General features: G+C 40.1%; 1 long non-coding RNA gene across 2 annotated transcripts in view; it reads right to left on the bottom strand.

The window, feature by feature from the left end:
* Positions 1 to 18,545, bottom strand: part of LOC138175634 (uncharacterized) — an 87,888-nt gene extending 69,343 nt beyond the window's left edge. For both annotated transcript variants that reach the window (XR_011172046.1, XR_011172045.1), the window contains exon 1: positions 18,381 to 18,545. This is a non-coding gene — a long non-coding RNA (uncharacterized lncRNA). The remainder of the gene's footprint in view (positions 1 to 18,380) is intronic.
* Between the last annotated feature and the right edge of the window lie 4,534 nt (positions 18,546 to 23,079).

Raw genomic sequence — 23,079 nt, 5'->3', positions numbered from 1 at the left:
AGATAGATAGATAGATAGATAGATAGATAGATAGATAGATAGATAGATAGATAGATAGATAGATAGATAGGTAGATAGGTATACATTATATCCCAGTCATATGAAATCTAGGCCCCTCCAACTGGGTGGATTTCTGAAATCCATGAGATTCACCTCACACTAATCCTACTGACTAGATGCATTTCCATATAGGGGAACAGAGTCTAGAAAAGCTAAGTGCCTTATCTTCGTTGCATATTTTTGCTGTGTTAGGGCAAAGCAAATCCTGAGTTAAAATTTCATTGACTTCTGAGTGCCTTAATTCCCCCCAACATTGAACCTAAACCATGAGAGTGCTGGCATTAGAATGCTTTCTCTGACAGCTCAGAGTCTAGCTGTGATCTTATTGTAGAGAAAAAGCTGTGGGCTCACTAGCCCATAGACAGGCAGCTACATTTCCCTCTCATGGTTCTAGAGTTACCCCTAAAGGGTTGAGGTTCCTATTCTTGAATGCTTCTGACTTGAGTCCCAATTTTGGATATATTCCCCTTCCTGGAATGTCATTTTCATCTAACCAATTAACATTAATTAACTTTTAATTCAAAGGTATGGAAAGAACAAAAATATAAACATTTCTCCCTAATGCGTCAGGGGCACACCTTCCCCTATACACTGCTGGACTCAGAGACGATGGGCTCATACTTAGCATGACTTCTACATAGATTTGGTTCCATCAAGTTCACATATGGTATTGTTGCGGACTACTGAATGAATCCTCATATCAGTTATGAGGCGGTTGATTTTTTGAAATTCATAAGGCCTTAGCTTCTAATTCCTTCACCTAAAATGAAAGAACAAATGCTAAGACAGGAAGAGAACTGAGACCTCCATTCAGAAACCACATATTGACTTTGAAGGGAGATGGCTCAGGACCTCTCCCATGCAGCATCGTCTCTCTTACCAGATGTTATCAGTGAACAGTTAAATTTAGAGAGGTCCAACTAAGAGCAGAGAAAGTAAGGCCAGCTGAGACTCTTGGAAGACACCTCCAATTTTGACTATGCAATTCAATTGAAAGCTGCCAGTTAGTGGTTAATAGACAAGAACCAGGTACAAAAATATCTATGCATGCTCCAATCTCCCCAAACTTTCATTACACATCCTTACAACTTTACTGGAAGCAGGATCTCTAGCATATCTTTCATGTGGGAGCATCACATCAGCCAAACATGCTGATGTACTCTTTGGAGGATCATAAGGACAGGTTTATTGGTCAGTCACCCATTAAACCATGATTAGGCATTATCTCTGTACTAAGCAAAAACAAATAGGGTTAAGTGACTTGGCCAGGGTTACACAGCTGGCAAATGTCTGCAGCCTGATTTGAACTCAGGTCCTCTTGATTCCAGAGCTGGTGCTCTATGCACTATAACACCTACCTGTTCTATGGGCAGATAGTTTAATTCACTGATTGTAGAGCTGCAAACTGACGTTTATAATGTATACAACCGGTTTGGGAAAAAAAATTTTGGAATGAAACAAGAAAATATATTAAATCATTCATGCCATTGGATCTAGAGATTCCACTAATGGGCCTATATCCTGAATATATTAATGACAACCAGAAAAGACCATGCGTACAAAAATGTTACTATTTGAATGTGTTCAAATATTATCTGAACAATCAAAAAGTTAGAAACAAAATATGTGCCCAATGACTGCAGCATGGCTGAATAAATTATGGTGTGCTTTTCATGTGAATATAATTAAATATTAATGTGCTGTAAGGAATAATGAACATGAAGAATTAAGAGAAATATGAAAAGCCATATGATATGATAGAGTAAAAAAAGTAGAATCAAATAATGATATTTTCAGTAATCACAACAATATAAAAAGCCAGCATTAAAGGACAATAAAATTCAATTCAAATATAATGAACAACATTGGTTATCATGTTAGAAAAATTAAAGCATAAGTAATCACTGCTAATTGGTAAACTAAAAAAAAAAAGTGGAAAGTGACATGTGCTATCAATGTAAATTATTCAATTAGGATCCAAAGCATTCCATGGCCTAAATTCCTAAAGGAAAAGTCAGTTCAAGAAGATTAGAAGCTGTCAAGGATAAATTTCTGAAGAAATAAATAGAAACAATTCTGATGAGAAATTTGTCAGTGCAGTTCAGTGAAAGGAATGCTGAATTTAGCCCTCAGTTCAAACCCCAGCTTTGTGTATGACTTATCTGTGTGATATTTGACAAGTCATTTAACTTTTCTGGGCTTCAGTTGGCATATCTCTAAATACATGCATACATACATACATACAATATACACACATATATGTGTTATATATGTGTGTGTATGTATGTGTATATATATATTTATACACACATACACATATATTGATAAGGAGAGAAAGGAACAATGCATAAATAAACCAATGTGATACATGGTTAACTCGTAGGACAATTAGTTGGAAGAAAGTTGGGAAAGTTTGAATCCCCTGAGTCACCCTTTTCACGTGGAAGAGGAGTCTCAGTATGAGCTTGTGCTGATTCTTCAGGCATCCACCTCCCCCCCCCATTATTTAGCACCTGTACCAAACCTTAACCTGCACACCAGCTCTAGGTTTCCCAATCCCTCCTCCTAATGTCTGGTCTTACTTGACCCAGATAAGAATCCTATAAAGACTCACTGGGTTTAACCAGTTTGGGTACCTTATTGGAGACCTGCCTTGTTTCCATCCTCCCTGATTACTTCCTGGTATTGTATTTGGTATTGTATTTCTGCTTCATAAAACTTGACTTTCTCACTGCTAATTCCTGTCTTAGGCTATCTTCTGTCTTTTGTTGCTCTGTCTCCCAGCCATTGCAGGTTTCTCTGTTAAAAGTATCAGCTATTGATAAATACTGGCACTAATAGTCTACTTCCCAGGCCATGGCTTATGGAACATAGAATGCAAAGGCTGGACCCAATCCCCATACTTTAATGGTAGGGTCTTCCATTGTTCTACCACCACCATAGCTGTGATTAGGGGCCAGCCCTGAACCACATGCTCTGAACCCACATTGGATCTCCCCCTATCAATGAGTACCTCTCCAGCTGTTATACCCTGGAATTCTGAATCTCACTCAAATTATATGAAGACAGAGAGCCAATACAAGATGAATAGTAAAATACAGACGGCATAGTCCTGAAAAGATAATATAAGGATCACTAAAGCACAGAATTAGTTGAGGTTGGAGAATAATGTCAACAACAAGAGAAAGAGTGTGTGTGTGTGTGTGTGTGTGTGTGTGTGTATAGTGACAGTACAAAGAAGATCAAAGAAGGAATCAGACCAGAACAATGCATTAAATGGGTTGCCTGAGAAGGCAAAGCTGCTCAATTCTTTTTAAAATATTTTTTCCTCCTAGAAATGACAGAGTACAAATTGTTAAAACAGAGTTGAAACTCAAGATAAGTAAGGAGAAAGTAAGAGGGCACTTAGGTGTCTTTCATTAGTTCTAGTCAAGAGGTTACCATCCCAAGGTGCTGAGAGAAATGAGACATCTGATCATTGAGCCTAAATGGGAATTTTTGCATCTAGGGAAAGCTTTGCCATATACCCCCAGGGCAAGCATTATCATTTGGGGTGAGAAGTAGACACCATCCCTTGGAGAATGCACACACATAGACACACAGACACATAGACACAGACACACACAAAGACACACACACACACACACACACACAAAGACACACACCACAGGATACCACAAGGCAATGAATGAAACTGTCTACCCTCCCACCCCAGAGGAATCAAGTAATCAAATCGTTTGGTAACTTCATCTTTCAAAATTATTTATTCTCAATAACTATGTCTTAAGGTCAATTGTTTCTACATATTTGGGTTCCAAGAAATGAGGCCCAATTTACTGGGGATAGAAAGCTAATCTTTAAAATAAATAAATAGATGGTTTTTGAGAGAAGGTTGGAAGGGGACTCAAATCCCTATCCCCTTCCCCCTAACCCTCAAAATATCATTTTATGTCTGGGAGAGACCCTAAGTATCATTCAGGAAAAATTCTTGATTTAATAGAGGAGGAAACTGAGGTCCTAGAGAAAGATGATTTGCCCAGGATTCCTGTGAAACTGGAATCCTTGAGCAGGGGCTTAGGGGCTGTATGCCTCCTCTCTTTTGCCTTGACTGAAGTGTTTCATACTCCTTCAGACCTCTTCCACCTCCTCTCCTCCCTTACCATCTCCCAGGTCAGGCTATGATAACAGGGAAGAGAGCTAACTTTTGGGAAACATCCCCTCCTCCTTGCCACATTAGGGCCCTTGTAGGGACCCATTATTTCTAAAATGTCTCCCGTCTCCTGTTTTTGCCCACAACGCTTTCAACTTGGACCCCTTTCTCACACTTTTCCCCCACCAGCAGGGCTTAGGAAAGTTTAAGAAGTAAGAGAAAGCAAATTTTCAGGTTACAAAAAAACATTCCTTAGGAATATTGGGGCAGATTTATTCCCAGAAAAGAATAGCCTTCCAGCAGCAGAGGAGATGCTTTCTTTCCTGCCCCCTACCTGAAGGGCTCCTGCTCTCCTTAGTCCTTTTATGAGAGAAGAGCAGGAAGGGACCCTGTCTGGTCTGCCTCTGGTTTCTGGGCTGGGCTTACAGTCAACCCTTGGGCCATCTCAATGGGAACTAGTTTGTTGGACTCAAGTCCACTGGCCTCTGCCTTTGCCCAAGACGCCTATAGAACAATAAAGTTATTTTCACAGCAAGAATCTGATCTTGCTTCTATTCTCACCAGCTTGTCTCTGCCTTAGATTCTAATTCCAACTCTGTTGGGCACACACTACCAGACTCCCACCTGCCTGCCATCTTCCTCGAGGGAATAGAATTCCTTCCCATCAGTCCTCTAAATTTTTCAAGTTGAGTCAAATTTCCACACCTGAGGCAATGTTCTACTATTGGACAAAGCCCTGGTGGCCCTACCTTAAATATAACTCTAGCCACTGTCACTGAGCTTTGAAAAATTGAAAAAAAATTAGAGGGATAGGACAGGAGAAGGGTGAATGTTGTCTCCATTTTTTTTTAAATGAAAGGAGAGTAGAGTCTGCAAAACATAGTCCAGTGAGCTTAATTAAATTTCCTGGAAAAATCCCAGAATACATTATTAAAGGGATGTTAGTGACTATTTAGAAAAAGAAGCAGAGATCACACAGTCAGCATGTATTAACCTAGAGAAGCTCTTGTTGGTCCAACATTATTTCCTTTTTTCAAAGGAAATGTTACAGTTATCATTTACTTAGATTTCAGAAGAGCATTTAACAAGAGTCTCATGTTACCTCTCCGGATGAGAAGGAAAGATGTGGGTTAGTATAAATAGATTCTGGAAAAGCCTAAATTACTAGACCTAAAAAGTAGGCACAGAATCATGGATTTAGAGATTATCTAGTCTGTTCCTTTAGTTTTATAGATAACAAAATTTTTCAGTTGTTTTTCAGTCGTGTCCAACCCATCGCAATTTCAGTTGGGATTTTCTTAGCAAAGACACTGAAGTGGTTTTCTATTTCTTTCTCCAGCTCCTTTTGACAGATGAGGAGACTGAGACAAACAGGGTTAAGTGACCTGCTCAGGTTCACATAGCTGGTGTCTGGAACTAGATTTGAACTCTGGTCATCCAGACTCCAGACTCTATTTGTTTTACTTGACTATCTCTTAGTATCTTATACTATGCCACCTACCTGCCTGAGCAAATTCAGGTACACAGAAGCCAGACCTGCTCAAGATTGCACTTGTAAGTAACAGAGTCTTGTTTTGACTCAAGGTATTTTGACTTCAAATCCAACATTTTTTCCACTATGCAAAAAGAAGTGCTAATGTCTACTTGGAGGCAGATTTCTAATGGAAATTAGAAATTTCCTAATTTCCCAAACAGTCCAAGGATTTCAATGACTTGGAAGATGGCAGGGATAGCATACATATTAAATTGGAAGAGGAACAGAGATAGGAGAGATACCTACATGAATAATAGTCAGGATTGAACTACTTAGAAAATTGAATTGAATCCCAAATTTCAGAAAGTCAATTTAACAAGTGCAACATGGAGGAAACATGGTTAGAAAACTGTTTTAAAAAGATCTAGGGGTTTTAGTGGACTGTAAGCTTAGTGTGGCCTTATAATACAATATGGCAGACAAACAGCTAGGCATAACATCCAAAGGAAGAGAGGTAGGCTTCATGTTTTAGTTAATGCTCATCAGACCATGTCTGCAGCATCATTGCATTCAGTTATGGCCTCTACATTTTAGGAAGGACATTGCTAAGTTTTAATGAGGTCTAAGACATATATCTAGTATGGTGATGAGTCTTAAGACCATATGAGAAATTGTTGAAGAAACTGGGGATGTTTAGTTTGGAGGAAAATAATACTAAATTGTAGATTTGATAGTCATCTTCAATTATGTGATGGGATGTCAAGTAAAAGAGAGATTTATCTTGCTTTTCTTGACTAGGGGAAGGAAGGACCAGCAGCAATGACTAGAAGTCACAGAGAAGTGTATTTCAGACTCACTATAAATTTTCAAATGAAAGTGGAATGAACGTGTGTGTGGGGGGAAACACTTTGGAAAGGATCTTTATTAAGGTATGGATTAAATTAAATTGCGTTTAAAGTTCCTTCCCACTCAGAGGTTCTGTGGTTGTATGTACATTATTGAATTTTGTAGAACCAGAGCTTGAAACCCAGATTTAGATGTTTGTTGAGATTGGTATTCATTTCCCCCACCCCATTCTCTAATCTCCCCACCCTTTTCCTGTTCAAAGATGCTTTCTTCCCTGTCCATAGCCCCTACCCAAGCACCAAGAGCCCTCAAACCCAATGACCAAATCGGGGGTAGGGGTTGCTCATGACCTGAAGTCAATAGATCAGATGTTTTGAATACTTGGAAACTCTCTGCCCACATGCCTGAACCTCTTTCACAAACAACTGCTGGGCAGGCTCTTGAGAACTATACCTCAGAAATTGCTACTTCCTAGTACTTTGCTCTTACAAATGCTAAAGATGGACCTTCCTATGTTTCGTAGAGCTAGGAAGATAAAGATCAATTGGTCCTCTTTGGCACTAATCTGCCTTCCTCTCTTCCTTTCCCAGCTGAAGATGCTTCTTACTCTTCAGGGATCAGATCTAGGTGGGGGTTCTGGGGTGCAGGGCATATATGTTGCTTTTTTTTGTTTCTCTTAGTATCTTATATTCCTTCCCTGTCCCTTTTCTCTCTTAAACAGAATCCATGGTCAAGCTATGCTCAGGTATAAGGATCCCTCTGGTTCCCTCTTTCTGGGTAGTGACTCAAGGAGTCATACATGACTCCTCGAGGTCACACATTAATGTAGTAATTAATGAACAGGATATGACAGTGGGAAGAGGACAGCTTGTGGAACTGGAGAACCTAGATTCAAATCCCACCTCCATCACTTGTTACCTTGGCAGGTTGCTTCAGCTTTGTGAGGACCAGTTCCCTCCTCTGTGAAATCAAGATGTTGCACCATGCCACCTAAGTAAAAGTCCCCTTCAGTTCTAATTGTGTGATCCAAAGATCCCAAACACCTACTATTTACAAAGCACTTTGGAAGGTGTTACAGAGATAAAGATACAGGTTTCAGAATAGGGGTCAATTTGCATTGGAAAGGGAGTTTCCTCAATGAAATAAGATTAAAGAAAATTGTATTTGCTCATATTATATATATATATATATATAATAGAACATAATAAGAGTATAAAACATCATGAATTGTCAGAGGCAGGAAAGATCATTCCAGATTAGGGTCATTCAATTCACTTGCACACCTCAAAAAATATTTATTGAGGGCCAGGCAGCTAGATGGCACAATGTATAGAGCTCCAGCCTGGAATCAGGAGAACTTGGGTTCAAATTCAGCTTCAGACACCTACTAACTGCATGACTCTGGGCAAGTCACTTAAGCCTATTTACCTCAGTTTCTTCATCTGTAAACAAGCTTGAGAAGAAAATGCCAAACCACTCTAGTATCTTTGCCAATAGAAAAGGACTGAAATAACTCAACAACAACACAACATCTGGAGCATCATAATAGGAATTGGAAGAAATATGAAGTCTAAATAAGACACAGTTCTGGCCTTCATGAAGCTTACACTCTAGTAGAGGATACTAAACACACATTAATTAATAACTATAATACATAATAATGTATTACATGCTAATAAGGTAATAAAAGAAGTGAGAACAAGTGCTATGTGAGGCCAGAGATCATGGAAGAATTTGCGGAAGAGGATGATTTGAAATAGATTTTCAAGAGTGGGTAGAATTTCAAAGGGCAAAATAAAGAAAGGGATGTAGGTCGGAGGAGGCTGTAAGGTGGAGAAGGCATTCCAGGCATGGGGCACTTTAGGAGCAAAGCCAGATGATACTACAAAAGACCTATGATTCACCTTTATACAGCCCGCTTATGAACCACCCTTTTCCTCTCCTTATTTGATGACCTCCTCAAGCTGTAGCTTGCCCTTTTGTGACTGCGTTTTCCCATTCAAGGCTGAACATGAAATTCATTTGATACGAGTTGGCCATGTATAAACAAGCTGAAAGTGGGAAGCCGAAGGGTGTACGATGTGATTTGTTACAGGCCCACATCCCCCTAGGGATGACTCCACACATAAGAACTTCCTTTTAAATCATGTTTTGAGGTTTACAAAATGCTGTCACGCCAGTAGTAACTGTTGGATCTGGGATTTGAACCCAGGCTCCTGGCTCCAATTTCACTTTCTACCTTCCCATACCGCTACATACACACTTAGAGGAAAGCTGCCCACTCCCTTATCATTCATCACTCCGCCTTCTGTGGCAGGCTCATGGAAGGACATTTGGGTGAGCCTCTAACTACGGCCACAGTGACCAACACAGACAGGCAACAAGACCCACCCCCGCATTTTAGGCAATATCTTTTGCTGCCTACAGACTTCCGGGTGCCCGTTGGGGCTGATTCATCTGGCATCCGAGCTGCAGAGCCCCTAACTGGAGGGGATCGAGTTTTACGACAGGATGAAAGGTCCAAACGCTCAATGTTTCTAAGCACCGAGTCTTTTCAGTAATATCCATTAACGGAAGGGTGATTTTGTGTGTGGCTGTGTGTATGTGGGGGGTGAGGACCAGCTGTTCTCCATCTTTCCTGGAGACAAAGAAAAGGACATGGGATCGTATTGCAGTAACAGTGATGCCAGGTAGATATAAGACAGAAAAGTAGGACTAAGAAGGATTGTGGAGAGACTACTTCTATGGAGGTCTTTGAAGAAGGGATTCATTACCTAGATGGCTTATGCAAATCCCTCTGTGAAAGTAGGTAGATGAGTCTTAAAGGTAAACCACAATTGTATGGCAGCTGGCTAGCTTCTCACTCCCTGGTATCTGGGGGCTCAGGATATTTTTTTGGTGGGGAGCATTCTGCCTTTTTGGCAACATGGTAGTGTGGAAATAATATTGGGTTTTGAATCAGGATCAGATAGTCAATAAATATTTATTAATATCTTAATATAATAAATATATTAATAATCTACTATGTGCCAGGAATTGTACTAAGTGCTGGGGATACAAAGAATGATGAACAACAGTTCTTAACCTAAAGGGGTTCACAATCTAATTTACTTAGGATCAAATTCAGGCTCTGTAACTTACTTTTTTGTGTTATCTTGCACAAATTATAATTTTTTTTTGTCTTTTTGGAGGGGGGAAGGCAGGGCAATTGGAGTTAAGTGATTTACCCAAGGTTACACAGCTAGTGTTAAGTGTCTGAGGCCAGATTTGAACTCAGGTCCTCCTGACTCTAGGGCCAGTGTTCTATTCACTGCACTACCTAGCTGCCCCTTGGGTAAATTATTTGGGTTCTTTAGCTCCTGATCTGAAGTCCTGCACTCTTGATTGGTGAAAATCCTCTATAACTAGCCCAACATAAACCCACCACCTTGTTACTTTACAGGGGTCATCTTTATGCTATTCACTGGTAGTATAGCCTTCCTTCCTATGCCCCATCACATCAAACTCTTGGAATAGTAATCTAACTAAACCTACCATTGCTGAAAAGGATATGCCAACCATTTGACATATGACTTCTTTCACTCACTCATCAATCAGTAATTCATTATTGGCCAGACTGACCAAATGATCAACACTGGAACAAGTAACATGGCAGATACAGAAAAATTAGGTGGCATTATTCATTCCCTCTGAAAGGGTGGTCAGATCATCTCATCTCCCCTGGTTTTATCTGCAGAATGGTTCTAGATTAGAAGACCCTTGAAGTCCTTTCAACCCTAAATCCTCAATATATGTCCTGAAGGCACATACAGTCTAGTTGAGGAGAAAAGACATGAGAAAAGAATGAGAGGACAAACCAAGATAGTGTATGATTAAATGCCATGCTATAAATTCTTGATAAATTCAAAGGAAAGGGAGATCACTGAGGGCTGGAGTGCTTGGAGGAAACTTCATAGAGGATACTGAAATTTGCAATTTGCACTTTGGAAGCCATTTGGTCAGCTAAGGGGAGACATATAACCTCAGACCTGGAAGGGACTTTAAATGTCACGTAAACCAAATTCCATGTCAAGTATGACTCCCATATAATATTCCAAACAAGTGATCATTTAGACTGTCTGAGTATCTCCAAAAAGGGGGAACTAACTACCCCAGGAAAAAGCCTATATCCGTTTTTGGACAAACCAAATTGCTAGGAAGTTCTTCTTTACATTTTGGACTGAAACTTAATGTTCCTGTAATGCTTACCAATTGTTAGAGTTAATAATAATAGTTGGCATATATGTTAGCTCTTATCCAATTTAGTTTTCGTGCAATGTAGATGTATTGTATTTATGTGTTTTATGATTTACAAAGCACTTTATAAACATTATCTCATGCTACTCTGACAACAATCCTGTTAGGAGATATTTCCAAGTATCATCCTCATTTTGCAGATAATGAAAGTGAGTTTCAGAGATGAAGTAATATCCTTAGTCACACAGCTAGTAAATATCAGAACTGGAATTTAAACCCAAGTCCCTCTTGACTTCAAATTTATCAATCTTACTATGCATCAGGGTCTGTCTTTTGGATTCCAGGAACAAAACAAAATGAAACAACAAAACCTTCCAAAAATGACGGCATGACCATAGCACCTTCTATAAAAGCAAAGGGACCTTTTTCTTCCTTCCCCTATGGATGAGTCATAACCTTTGCAAGAGTATGCAAATTTCCCAGATGAAGTTATACATGGTTCCCAAGATCTTGAGAAAATTCTGGTTCATTCATTTCCACACACCAGCATGAAAGTTATAATCATTTTATTATACTATGGGGCAAATGCCTTGATCACTCTCAAGCAAAGGCCCATTCCCATATATAGCTCATAATTTTATAGCCCTTTACTGTTTATGATGCTTTTTCCTTACAATAAACTTGTGAGGTAGGTTGTACAAGTATATTTAGCCCCATCTTATAGTTTAGGAAACTGAGTCTCAAGGAGGTCATGTCACAGCTAAGTAAGGAAGCAGAAAATCAAATATGGGTTTTCTGACTATTCATCTAATCTTAATCCATGATATTATATGGCTTTCTAGCTCCCATATTTGCCAGAATAAAATCACCTTGATCTAAAACAAAAAGCTATTTTATTGGAGAAAACGTAGAGTACTCATTTGACAGGGGTGGGCTTTTTTTTTAACCTGATGTTTATTAGAGGAAGGAAGATGGGATGAAGATAACTTCCATAGGAAGCTGCCATGTTGACCATAGGTCCATACCTTTCTCATCTCTGCTAGAGGGATGTTTGGTAAGTTCCTTGGGGGCAAGACTGTCTTTTGACTCTTTTTGTATCCCCAGTGCTTAACAAAGTGATTGACATGTCTTAACAAACGTTTATTGATTGAAAATATCCTTTAAAATAAAAGCTCAACATTTTAATTTATTACAGACAGATATATATTAATGAACTGAAAAACAGGGGACTTGGCTTTGTCGTTTACTGGCTTTATAAACTCAAGAAAGTAATCTCCTGAGCCTCTGTTTCCTTATTTGTAAAATTAAGGAGTTTTATTTCCTTATCTGTAAAATGAGTGCTTTGGACTAATTTTTTTTAAAGCTTATTTCCATTTTTAAATTTCAGGATTTTATTCTTATTTTGCTTTTTACTAGATAAGTAATGGATACCCCAGGGTTTGTGCTTGGTTGGGTTCAGGCTGGCCCCAGTTGGTAATTGTAGAACAGAAGTGTGGTTGGAGCTTCGGAGGACAGATTCATAATTGTTCAGGACTTGTAAAAATTAGGTATGTGATTTGAAAAGGAACAAAGTCTAAAAAAAGGTGAAAAGAGGGACCTGAAATCTGCTTCTAGGGAAGGTGGTAGGTGACTATGTCCAGAAAAGGACTTAAGGCTCAGAGCAGATCTCTGCACTAACTGTGAACCACAAGGAATCATGATCCTAGATTATAAAAGTTGAAGTCTGAAGGTATCCTTCCATTATATTTAGTCTATGTCAGACCCTTAAAAGAGTCCTGAGTCTGGCCCTGACCCTTCAGTTTGAGAGAAAGGTAAAGAACTTAAAGAAGGCTTTCATTTCTCTTTAGTTAAGGGACACTCCATCCCCATTTCTTCCTATTGGCATCCTCCTCATCCTTTAAGACATAGATCAAATGCTAAGCCTCCCCTGTCCTTCCCCCACCCCCACTGCCTCACTCCCTTTTTTCTCCTCTGAACTTTAATGACTTTGTTTTTATATCTTTTATTTTACTTTCATATTTTACCTGTTTTCAGGTAGGGTACATATCGGGAGGGAGGCGGCAAGGGCCCTCTGTAGGCAGAGAAATGGCCAAAATTATTGGATATTTTCAAATACAACTCTTACATAAATATATTTACTTTTTTCAATGAAAATGAAGTTCAAATCAAAGTAAATAAAAGTGAGAGCAACAGAGTAAATCCACTCCTTTAAGTAGGGAGTGTTAAAAGGGTGTGAGGTGGCCCCAGGCACCTGTCTCTGCCTTCTCTTGTTGGAAACCCTATATATACTTGGTAAGAACCAGACCTCTGGGGCGGCTATGTGGCACAGTGAATAGAGTACTGGCCGAGGAGTCAGGAGGACCTGAATTCGAATCCAGCCTCAGACACTCAACACTTACTAGCTGTGTGACCTTGGGCAAGTCACTTAACCCCAATTGCCCTGCCTTCCTCTCTCCAAAAAATCGAGGGGAAAAACAAAAAGAACCAGGCCTCTCTCTGTAGGGAGAGTGTGTACAATTATGGCAGAAGTGCCTATTGGTACTGATCTATACCTTCACCTGCCTCAGGGGCTCGGGGCTAGGGAAGCTAGGCTGGGTACTCATGTAGCTATGCTGTACTAGGCAGACTCCCCAGTGGTGAAGTCTTAGGGGGCTATTGCTCTGCTGAACTTCCTTGGCATCACTGAGTACTCAAACTCCTATGTTCTCTTTGGTCGACGAAGCGACTCCTGGGGCCCGGACAGCCCAGGCATGGCTACTGAAGAGCTGAGGCCAGCCTAAGTCTATATGCACAGACTCATTCCTTTCTCCACCTCTGATCTCTGGCACCTAGCATGTCCTAGCGTGGAAATTGGGGATGAGTGGGAGCATTCCTTTGTTTCCCATTAATGGAAAGAATGCTGGTTCAAAGTCAGAATTCCTGGGGTCAGGTCTTATCACACTACCTATGGGACTGTGGCTAAATTACTTAATCTCTTTGAGCCTCAGTTTCCTCCGCTGTAAGAGAAAAAAAGCTGACCTAGATGAACTCTAAGGTGTCCTCTCTTATGACAATGAATTCAGAGTAACATTGATTTCTATATTTTTATGTCTAAGATTCAATAAGAATTGCCATAAACTCTTAATTTTATTTGAATAAAATGAGCTAAAATTATTTGCTTAGAAAAGTATGAGAGAAAGCTAGATTTTGTGTGTGTGAGAGAGAAGGGTAAAGTGAGTTGCTATATAACATTTGGAAAACATTGTTGCCTTGTATTTTGGTCATTTGTGCATAGGTCCTATATCCCCTACTGGAGTGTAAGCCCCTTGAGAGCAAGGCAAATGTCATCTTCTACATCTACCCACAGAATAACGACTTTGTACGTAGTGGATACTTAATACATTTTTGTTAAATGAATATATGAAAATCAGGGTTTCAGAAGACTCATAAAACTAATGAAGGTTAAAAAAAAACAGGACCCTTTTGTGCAAGGGGTAAGAAGCTAGGATCGTTTATTTGGGAGAAGAGAAGGCTGAGGCATGATCCTTAAAAGGGGAGTTTGTGGTGAAAATAGTTTTATTAGATGGCAACACCAGAAGCTAAGAGTTGCTACTACAGTACTGGGTGTGTGTGTGTGGGGGGGGGGGTGTCAGGGGGTTGCTTGTTTATTTTTTAAAAGAGACCTGTGAATTCATGAGTGTAGACATTTCTGGTTGGGGAAACTCCATCTACCAATCTTCTCTGTAGCTTATGGTTTTAAGGTATTGCCTGCCTCATTGAAAGGCTAAGTGACTTGGCCAGAGTCACACATTCAGAATGTGTCAGGAGTCTTTGGGATGTGACCTTGGTCTTCCCGACTCTGTGTGCAATTTTTTTATCCTCTATGTAAGGCTGCCACTCACTCAAGATACTGAAAGACTTATGTGATTAATCTCCTTCCCTGAAAGGCTTTTACAATAAGGTCCATATATATGGAATAATTTTGGAAAAGTGCAGATCAGAGTCAGGGGGATGGAGTACATGATTTCTCCAGTCCCCTGCAATTCTGGAATTTTATGCATGCAAAACCACATCGGGGACAAGGGGGAAAGGGGACTTAGCCTCAAAGCAACAATAGAATGGGGTTGCTATGTATGACATCAGGTACCCAGACACGACAGTTATAGATAGTGAAGAATATTTATGTAAACAAAAGGAGTAAAAATAGATGGCAGAGAGTAAGCTAAATATAAACTACCAGTTCAAAGTCATTGTGAGAACATCTAACGCTATTTTCAGAGGGGGCGTGAAGAAAGTTCACACACAGCATTATTTATAGATAGATGGTTGAATGTAAACTCCGACATGATGTACATGGTTTGTGGTGGGGCCAGAGCTGAACCCTCCAATTGCTTTTTTGCCCTCTCAAAGCTAGTCAGAAAATCTTTTTTTAAGTCATAAAAGTATTTCTCCTCTCTCCCCTTTTTTCTTTTGCTTTTTGGAGGGGGGAAGGCAGGATAATTGGGGTGAAGTGACTTGCCCAAGGTCACACAACTAGTAAATGTGTTAAGTATCTGAGGTCACATTTGAACTCAGGTCCTTCTGACTTCAGGACTGGTGCTCTATTCATTGCATCACCTACCCACCCCTTCTCTTCTCTTTTCTTCCTAGGGCCAGAGCTGGACCCTCTAATTGCTTTCTCTCCCCCTCAAAGCTAGTCAGAAAATGAAAGAAAAAAGTCATTGAAGTGTTTCTTCTCTTCCCTTTTCTCCCAGTAACTGTGTTGGTACAGGGGTACCCATACTGACTCCAATGATACATTTTTCTTGATGTTTCCAGGAATGACAGAACAAGGAGAAATGGTTTAAAATTGCAGCAGAGTGGAAAGGCTTAACCTAGAAGCCATTTAAAAGTGTTCCAATGTAAATGCAGCATAATTGGGATATTTGGCATAAATGTGACCATTTTAAGAATAGGGCCAACAGCTACGTGTTTGAAGTCCTTTCATCCCTACTGGTCCTAGGTCATCGTACAAAGCAGGTTGTACAGAAATGCTGGTTGAGTTCTATTCTGCTGACAATTCTGTACCTAAGAATTTAATCAACTGATGTTCAAGAAGTTACTTGTTACAGTATACAGTATAATAAACAAGGTATTGTTTTAGGTGATGGGGATACAATGAAAAGAGACAGAGTTCCTGCCCTAAAGGACCTATAATCTAATACGAGAATATGCCATGTACATAAATAAAGATAATTTGAGATGGAGTTTAATAAGGGGAAAAGAGAGATCTAAAGAGTTGCAGGAAAACCTGAAAAGAACTTGCCTAGATCTTCTCTAGCATTACAGGAATACCTGAATTTGGAGTTAGGGGATCTAAGTTATCACCCGCAAAAGGTCAGGCACATTGTTTCTCATCTCTGGGTTTCAATTTCTACATCTGTAAAATGACAAAAACTGGATTATCTCTAAGGTTTCCTCCTGCTCTAAATTTTTTGATAGTATGATTAAGATATGTGTCAGTGAATTTCTACTCACTGGTCTTCATATCAGTTGATCCCAGTAGAGGGCAGCATTTCTCCAATTTCCCCCCCCCTTTTTTTTTTTATTAAGACAGTCTTGCCATTGCCCAGAATGTTTAACAAAAGGAGCAGAACATTGGGATCTGAAAGTTTTTTTTTTTTAATACATCCTTTTTAGTTTCTTTAGGAATTTGTGCCTACGTGCCTGGAGGCTGTGGAACAAGTCAATCTTTTTTGCTAAAGAACAAGTTTTTCAGACTTTTGTTTGCCTGGAGACCTGCTGGGATCCTGGCTCCAGAATCCTTTCTTGGGGTGGGGGATGGGGAGGGGACAGCTCCAGGGACTGGGTTACTGGGGCCAAGAGCAGCTGAGGTGGGGTGCTTGGCAGTATTTGCAAATGACAGGTCCAAGATCTGAGAGGGTATATGTGTATATGTGTGTGGCGTGTCGAAGTGACCAGGGACATTAGAGACCACCTGCCTGGAGAGGTGGAAACCTGCCTCTTACTCATAATAGACTATGAGAAAATTTCTCTGAGCCCCAGTTTCCTCATCTGTACAATGGACTAACAATGCCTGTAGTAATACAATAATAGCTGTGTGAGCTGGAGCAAGTCACACAACCTGTTTCCCTCAGCTTCCTCATCTGTAAAATGAGGATAATAACAGTATCTATCTCTCAGGATTGATGTGAGAATCAAATGAAATAATAATTGTAAAGTGCCTGGCACATAGTAAGCACTATATAAATGTTAGCTCTGAGGGGGAAGGTAGGTGGGGCAGTGAGTAGAGTGCTGGATCTGGAATGAGACATCTTCATGAGTGAAAATCTGACCTCAAACACATACTAGCTGTATGACCTTGGACAAGTCACTTTATCCCTGTTTGCCTCAGCTTCCTCATCTGTAAAATGAGCTTTAGAAGGAAATGGCAAACCACTCCAGTATCTCTGCCAAGAAAGCTCCAAACGGGGTGACAGAGTTAGACAGAATTGAAATGACTAGACAACAACCACCACCACGATTATTATTAGGAGATGAATATCTAGGAAAGTTAAGTTGTGTCCACACTGAACTGCCAACGTCAAGAAATTTTTCTTCCCTTCCAATCCTCTATCACCCTTCAGACCTCTCTACTCCAACTCCCCATATGCCAGAGCCCTTGTGGAATTCTTGTGTGGACTGCTAGTGGTTAAGCCTTTAAAGTTATTTAGCCCAGGTGGCTGAGAGGGTTGGGCATCTCCCTCTGAATATGTAGATACCAAAAAAAATGCCAACAATTATTCGACATTCCCTCCCCACCTCTCACCCCCCAGTCCTCTTTGTTGTGTCTGGTTTCTATAGGCCCTTGCAGAGCATTCAGTAGCCTACAGGGGCCCAGGAATAGGATCAGATAGAAAAACAGGGATTGAATTCTTTACTTGGTGAATTACCCCGTTCTTTTGGGAGGGACAATATGTTAAATATCTTTAGGAGAGGGCACTTTCCCATTTAGGACTAGATTGGGGGCAGGGCTGGGGGAGGAGGGGATAATATATCTTTCATCTTTAGGACGCAAAGAAGGGGAAAGCTATCTAGGAGAGACGCTGTGAGGGTAAGGAGTTTAGTAACAGCAGGTGGTTGAACAATCTGCTCCCTGTCCTCCGCAAAGCTGACTCTGCTTTTATAAAACCTGTTCTTTTCTTCCCTCCATTCAATAAAAAGGAATAATCTTTGAAACTTCACTAAAATAGGTGATGCATACAAAACCCTAGCTAATTTAAAACCTGGCCTCATTTTAGCAGAAGCCTGGCCTCCTCACACATAATGAGTGAATTTAGAATCAAAGAGTCATAAATTGTTAGTGCTGAAGGAGCCTTAGGAATCACCACTTCTAACCCCTTCCTTTTACAGGTCAAGACTCTGAGGCCTGGAAAGGGGAAGTATTTCTAATATTTCCAGGTAAGCTGGCAAAGACGCTGAATTCATTCATTCATTCTTTCATTCATTCATTCATTCATTCATTCATTCATCCATTCATTCATTCTTCTCTCCAAGTCTCTTCCGGTCACAGGGGCTTGCGCACTGGAAAGCCAGTATTTTGTTCAATCCTGCATTGGGCCCTCATCCCCAGACTGAGTTGGAATATACACTTACCTCCCTACCGCTCTTCCGATCAGCATTCACTGTGTATTTCCTGGCCTTTGTGGTTTGTCAGCTCCTTAACATTACTCTAGCTTAGTTGGCGTGTGTGGATGAATTATTAGAGTTAAAAGCTTCCAAACCTCTGGCATGCTGGAACAGTTCCCCCAATCTGGGTCTCTGACGAGCTGCTGTCATCGCAACTTATATCAAAAACATCTCTTGCCCCAGGGATATGGCTGTGTATTTTGAAAGCATTGCTGTCCTATCACTTGGGTAGAAAACTGGGAGAGAGGTCCTTCTACTTTTCAGCTCTGTGGAGAAGGGCATGTTTTATGTTTTATAAAAATTGTTTAGAAATTCTTTGGCACTTGTTCGTTTTCAAATTCATTATGTTCTCTGCTGCAGAATGGATTAGACACTGGTAGATAGGGGTTCTCTTCTCTGTTTTGCCACTGACTTGCTGTATGACCTTGGATAAATGATTCATCATCTCAATTTCCTTATATGTAAAATGGAAGGGTTGGACTAGATATGAAAAAAATATTATAAATATATTATCACATTTGATTCTTACTAAAATTTGGGGTTCAGGAAGGTAGAACACCTTGGCCCAGGAGACACAGCTAGCTATCAGGAAGTGGAGAGAGGTATAGAACTCAGCTCTTTGGGCAGCTAAGAAGAATAGTTGGCCTTAAACTATAGCAACCTCTCATACTTTGTAAACCTTCTTTTGGCTCTAAAAATAATAAGATTTAGAGATTATCTAGTTCCAACATCCTAATTTTTTTTTTTTTTTTGCTTTTTGGAGGGCAGGGCATTTGGGCTTACGTGACTTGCCCAAGGTCACATGGCTAGTTTTAAGTGTCTGAGGCCCAATTTGAATTGCATTCCTCCTGACTTCAGAGCCGGTGCTTTATTCACTGTGCCACCTAGCCACCCCTAAACATGCCATTGTCAAGGGAAAACTGAGGTCCAGTGAATGGCAGTGATAATATTAAGTGGCCAAGCCAGGATTTAAATTCCTGGTAGAAAGTATTCTTGAACTCAATTAAATGAACATTTATTAAGCACCTACCATAAGAAAAGAATCGTTCTGGGAAAGACACAAAGTTTGGACAAGATGGTGCTCAAGTTCCAGAGAAGTATAATATGTAAATACAAAAAAATTGCAAAATATATTCTTGTATGAGGTGGATCAGTCATGGAGTCAGAGCCAAGGCTAGCAGAGGGACAGGCAGAGTACTGCACTGGTAGCCCCATATTTAAAGGTCCTGAAAGAAGATTTTCAGCACTTTGAGCAGAATCATAAAAGAGGATGGGAGCCCCCACATGGATGAGACCGCATATCTATTAAAGGAAGTGTATTGGAGAAGTACAAATAATGTGTTTATTTAAGATCATGATTTTTGTGAGGAAGAACCATTGAATACTGAAGGGAGGAGGTAGCATTTGCCTTGTACATTTTAGACCAGAGTTGTGGAACCTGTGACCTTGAGGCCACAGCTGGCCATCTAGGTCCTCAAGTGCTGCCTTTTGACTGAATCCAAACTTCACAGAACAAATCCCTTTCATAAAATACCTTTAATAAAAGGATTTGTTCTGTAAAACTTAGTCTCAGGGGCAGCTAAGTGGTGCAGTGAATAGAATCAGGAGGAACTGAGCTCAAATCCGGCCTCAGACACTTGACACACTTACTAGCTGTGTGACCTTGGGCAAGTCACTCAACCCCAATTGCCTTGCTTTCTCCCCTCCAGAAAATCCCAAAACCTTAGTCTCAGTCAAAAGACAGGTACCCAAGTACCTAGAAGAACACATCATAACCTAAAGCCTCAGGTTCCCCACCCCTGTTGATGTTTTGAATGAATGGATTTCCCTTAAGATTAAATGTTATCTCTACACTAGAATCCAGAGACAAAAGATGTATGGCCAATGCGTGATCTTGGACAAGACACTCCCATTTGAGGCCTTAGTTTTTTGCCATCCAGAAAATTAGAGGACTGGAATTTATGATTTTTAGGACCTCTTCCAACTTAATCATTTAATAGACCCAGGAGGAGTAATGACAGCTATTCCTACTTGGTGGTGTTTGTTAGTGAAACCTCATGAAAGTCAGTCAACTAACAAGCATTAACTAAAATCTACTATGTGCCAGGCATTGTGCGAAGCCCTGGAGAAATAAGAAAGGCAAATTACAGTCCCTGCTCTTGAGGAGTTCCTGGCTTAATGAGAACACAACATACAAATAGCTATGTATATCCAGGATAAACAGAGGGTAAATTGAAGATTGTTGAAGGGGGAAGTCACTAAAAGTATTGATGACTGGGAAAGGCTTCTTGCATAGACGATGGGTCTTTAGCTAAGATGTAAAGGGAGCCAAGAACAGCCCTTTGAGAGAGATCTGTGCCAGACAGCCCTAAGCCGTAATGAACCAGGGAGATTGCTGTACTCTGTCTTCACCCTGTTTAGGAACTTCCCTATAGCTGGTGATCCAACAGTAACTGGGGACTGCCAGTCCTGCTTTTTAAGAAAAGAGGTGAAATTTATATAAATGCAATTGGGTCTCCAGCACCCCAACTTCACAAAGAAGTGGAACTGCCCTTCCTCATTCTTTTGTTGATCTGGCTCTAGCTTCATGCTGCTCTTTGTAAATTCTTTCTTTTTGGCATTGTCATCAGTGCTATTATAAATCTGTATAAACATGTTTGTTTGTTTGTTTGTTTTTCTTATGGGAGGGGGACTGGGAGAGGGCAGAAGGTGTAGGAAGTTTCAGCTGCTGCCTCTGAATGAAACACAAGATCCTGGACCAGAGGACCTTGGTTAATTTCATAGCTCTTCCACTAGAGAGACCAAGTAGGGTTTCAACCACTTGCTTTCCTGGTCTTCCAGGAGCTTATTCTAGGAAATAAAACCTGTAGGTTCCTATAGGATCACAGAGGATCTTAAGATCTAGGGCTAGAAGGGATTCTGGAGGTCATCCTTCCTGAACACTACCTTTATTGATGAGTAGACTGAGTCTCTGGGAGTTTTGTCCAAGGTCACACAGGGAATTAGTGGCAGAGGTGAAATTAAAATAGAATTCCTCTATGCCCAAAGGTCATATAAAACCATTTGCATTCAAAACCATTCATGCACTTTCACCAAGCAATATCACTACTAGGTCTTTATCCCAAAGAGATTAAAAAAAAGAAAAGGACATGTGTACAAAGATATTTATAGGAGCTCTTTTAGTGGTGGCAAAGAATTGGAAATTGAGGGGATGTCCATCAATTGGGGAATGGCTGAACAACTTATATATAATTGTGATAGAATACTATTGTGCTTTAAGAAATGATAAACATGGAAAGACTTACATGAACTGATGCAAAGGAAAATGAGCAGAACCAGGAGAACATTGTACACAGTAACAACAATGTTGTATGATGATCTACCATGAATAATTTAGCTATTCTCAGCAATACAATGATCCAAGACAACTCTGTAGGACTTATGAAGAAAGGTGTTGTGTCCATCTCCAGAGAAAGAACTGGTAAAGCCTGAATGCAGATCAAAGATACTCTTTACTTCATTTTTCTTCTTGTTTGTTTTTTATCTGTGTTTTCTTTCATAGAATGACTCACAATGAAATGTGTTTTGCATGACTATACATCAACTTACATCAAGTTGCTTGCCTTCTCAGTGAGAGCTAAAATGAAGGAGGGAAAGAGTTTGGAACTCAAAATTTGAAAATAAAAAGAATGTTAAAATTGTTTTTACATGTAACTGGGGAAAAATATTAAATAAATTTTTAAAAAATTCAGTTCCTCTCATTGTTAACCATTCTTTCTCTCAACTATTTTGATGATCATGGATGGACAATAATAGGTGGAAAAAAGGGAGGTCACTGCATTTCCTTCTTATAACCTCAATTTTCACCATCTAAACTCCACAGGAAATTAGAACCAGACTCCCAACTTTGATAGGTGACCCTTTTTATTTATCTCTCTGGGAACCAGGTCACTACACTGCTTCATATAATCTCTCTATCATGACCCCAACTGGCTATCTTTGCCCAGCTTTTCAGCATCCCTTTATTTGTTGTCTTTACCCATTAGAATATAAACTCTTTGAGGGCATTTAATCACTCTATCTATAAGAATTGATTTAAATTCTTTGCTAAAATTAACTGAGGCGTGGAAAAAACCTTAAGTTGGAAAGCCCAAGGTCATCCACTGCATTCTGGGCCATTGCCATTTGTCTTGACTTTTGTCACTAGACTGATGACTTTGTGCATCTCTCCTTCACTTTAATTCAATTCATGAACGAGTCAAGACATCACCCTCATGATGTCATTGGTCCTCTGAGAATGAAGGATAAACAACAAAAACAACAAGGACCACAACCTTGAGGCAAAGGCTGCCTTGTTTGCTTTTTTTCTATACTTATCCTCAGCATCTATTACAGTGCTTGGAGCACAGAAAGGCCTTAATAAATACTTTATCTGTCTATTTACCATAATGGCAAACCCTCTGAAAGACTACAGCCCCAATTAGAGACAACCAACACAGAGAGATGTCTCACGTAGACACTAACTCTTAAGGACTGACATCTAGGAATTAGTGGCAGGCATTCTGTGGAAAGTCAGTGGAGTTTGGGTATACTTGACTCGTTTGATTCCTTACACATACACACACACACACACACACACACACACACACACACTCTCTCTCTCTCT

The sequence above is a fragment of the Petaurus breviceps genome, unplaced genomic scaffold, assembly GCF_028583685.1.
Source record: "Petaurus breviceps papuanus isolate PSGF00001 unplaced genomic scaffold, PetGlider_PUasm1.0 78, whole genome shotgun sequence".
Lineage (NCBI taxonomy): Eukaryota > Metazoa > Chordata > Mammalia > Diprotodontia > Petauridae > Petaurus > Petaurus breviceps.
Note: the sequence above shows the minus strand (reverse complement) of the source record. Positions and strands in the feature narration are given on the sequence as shown.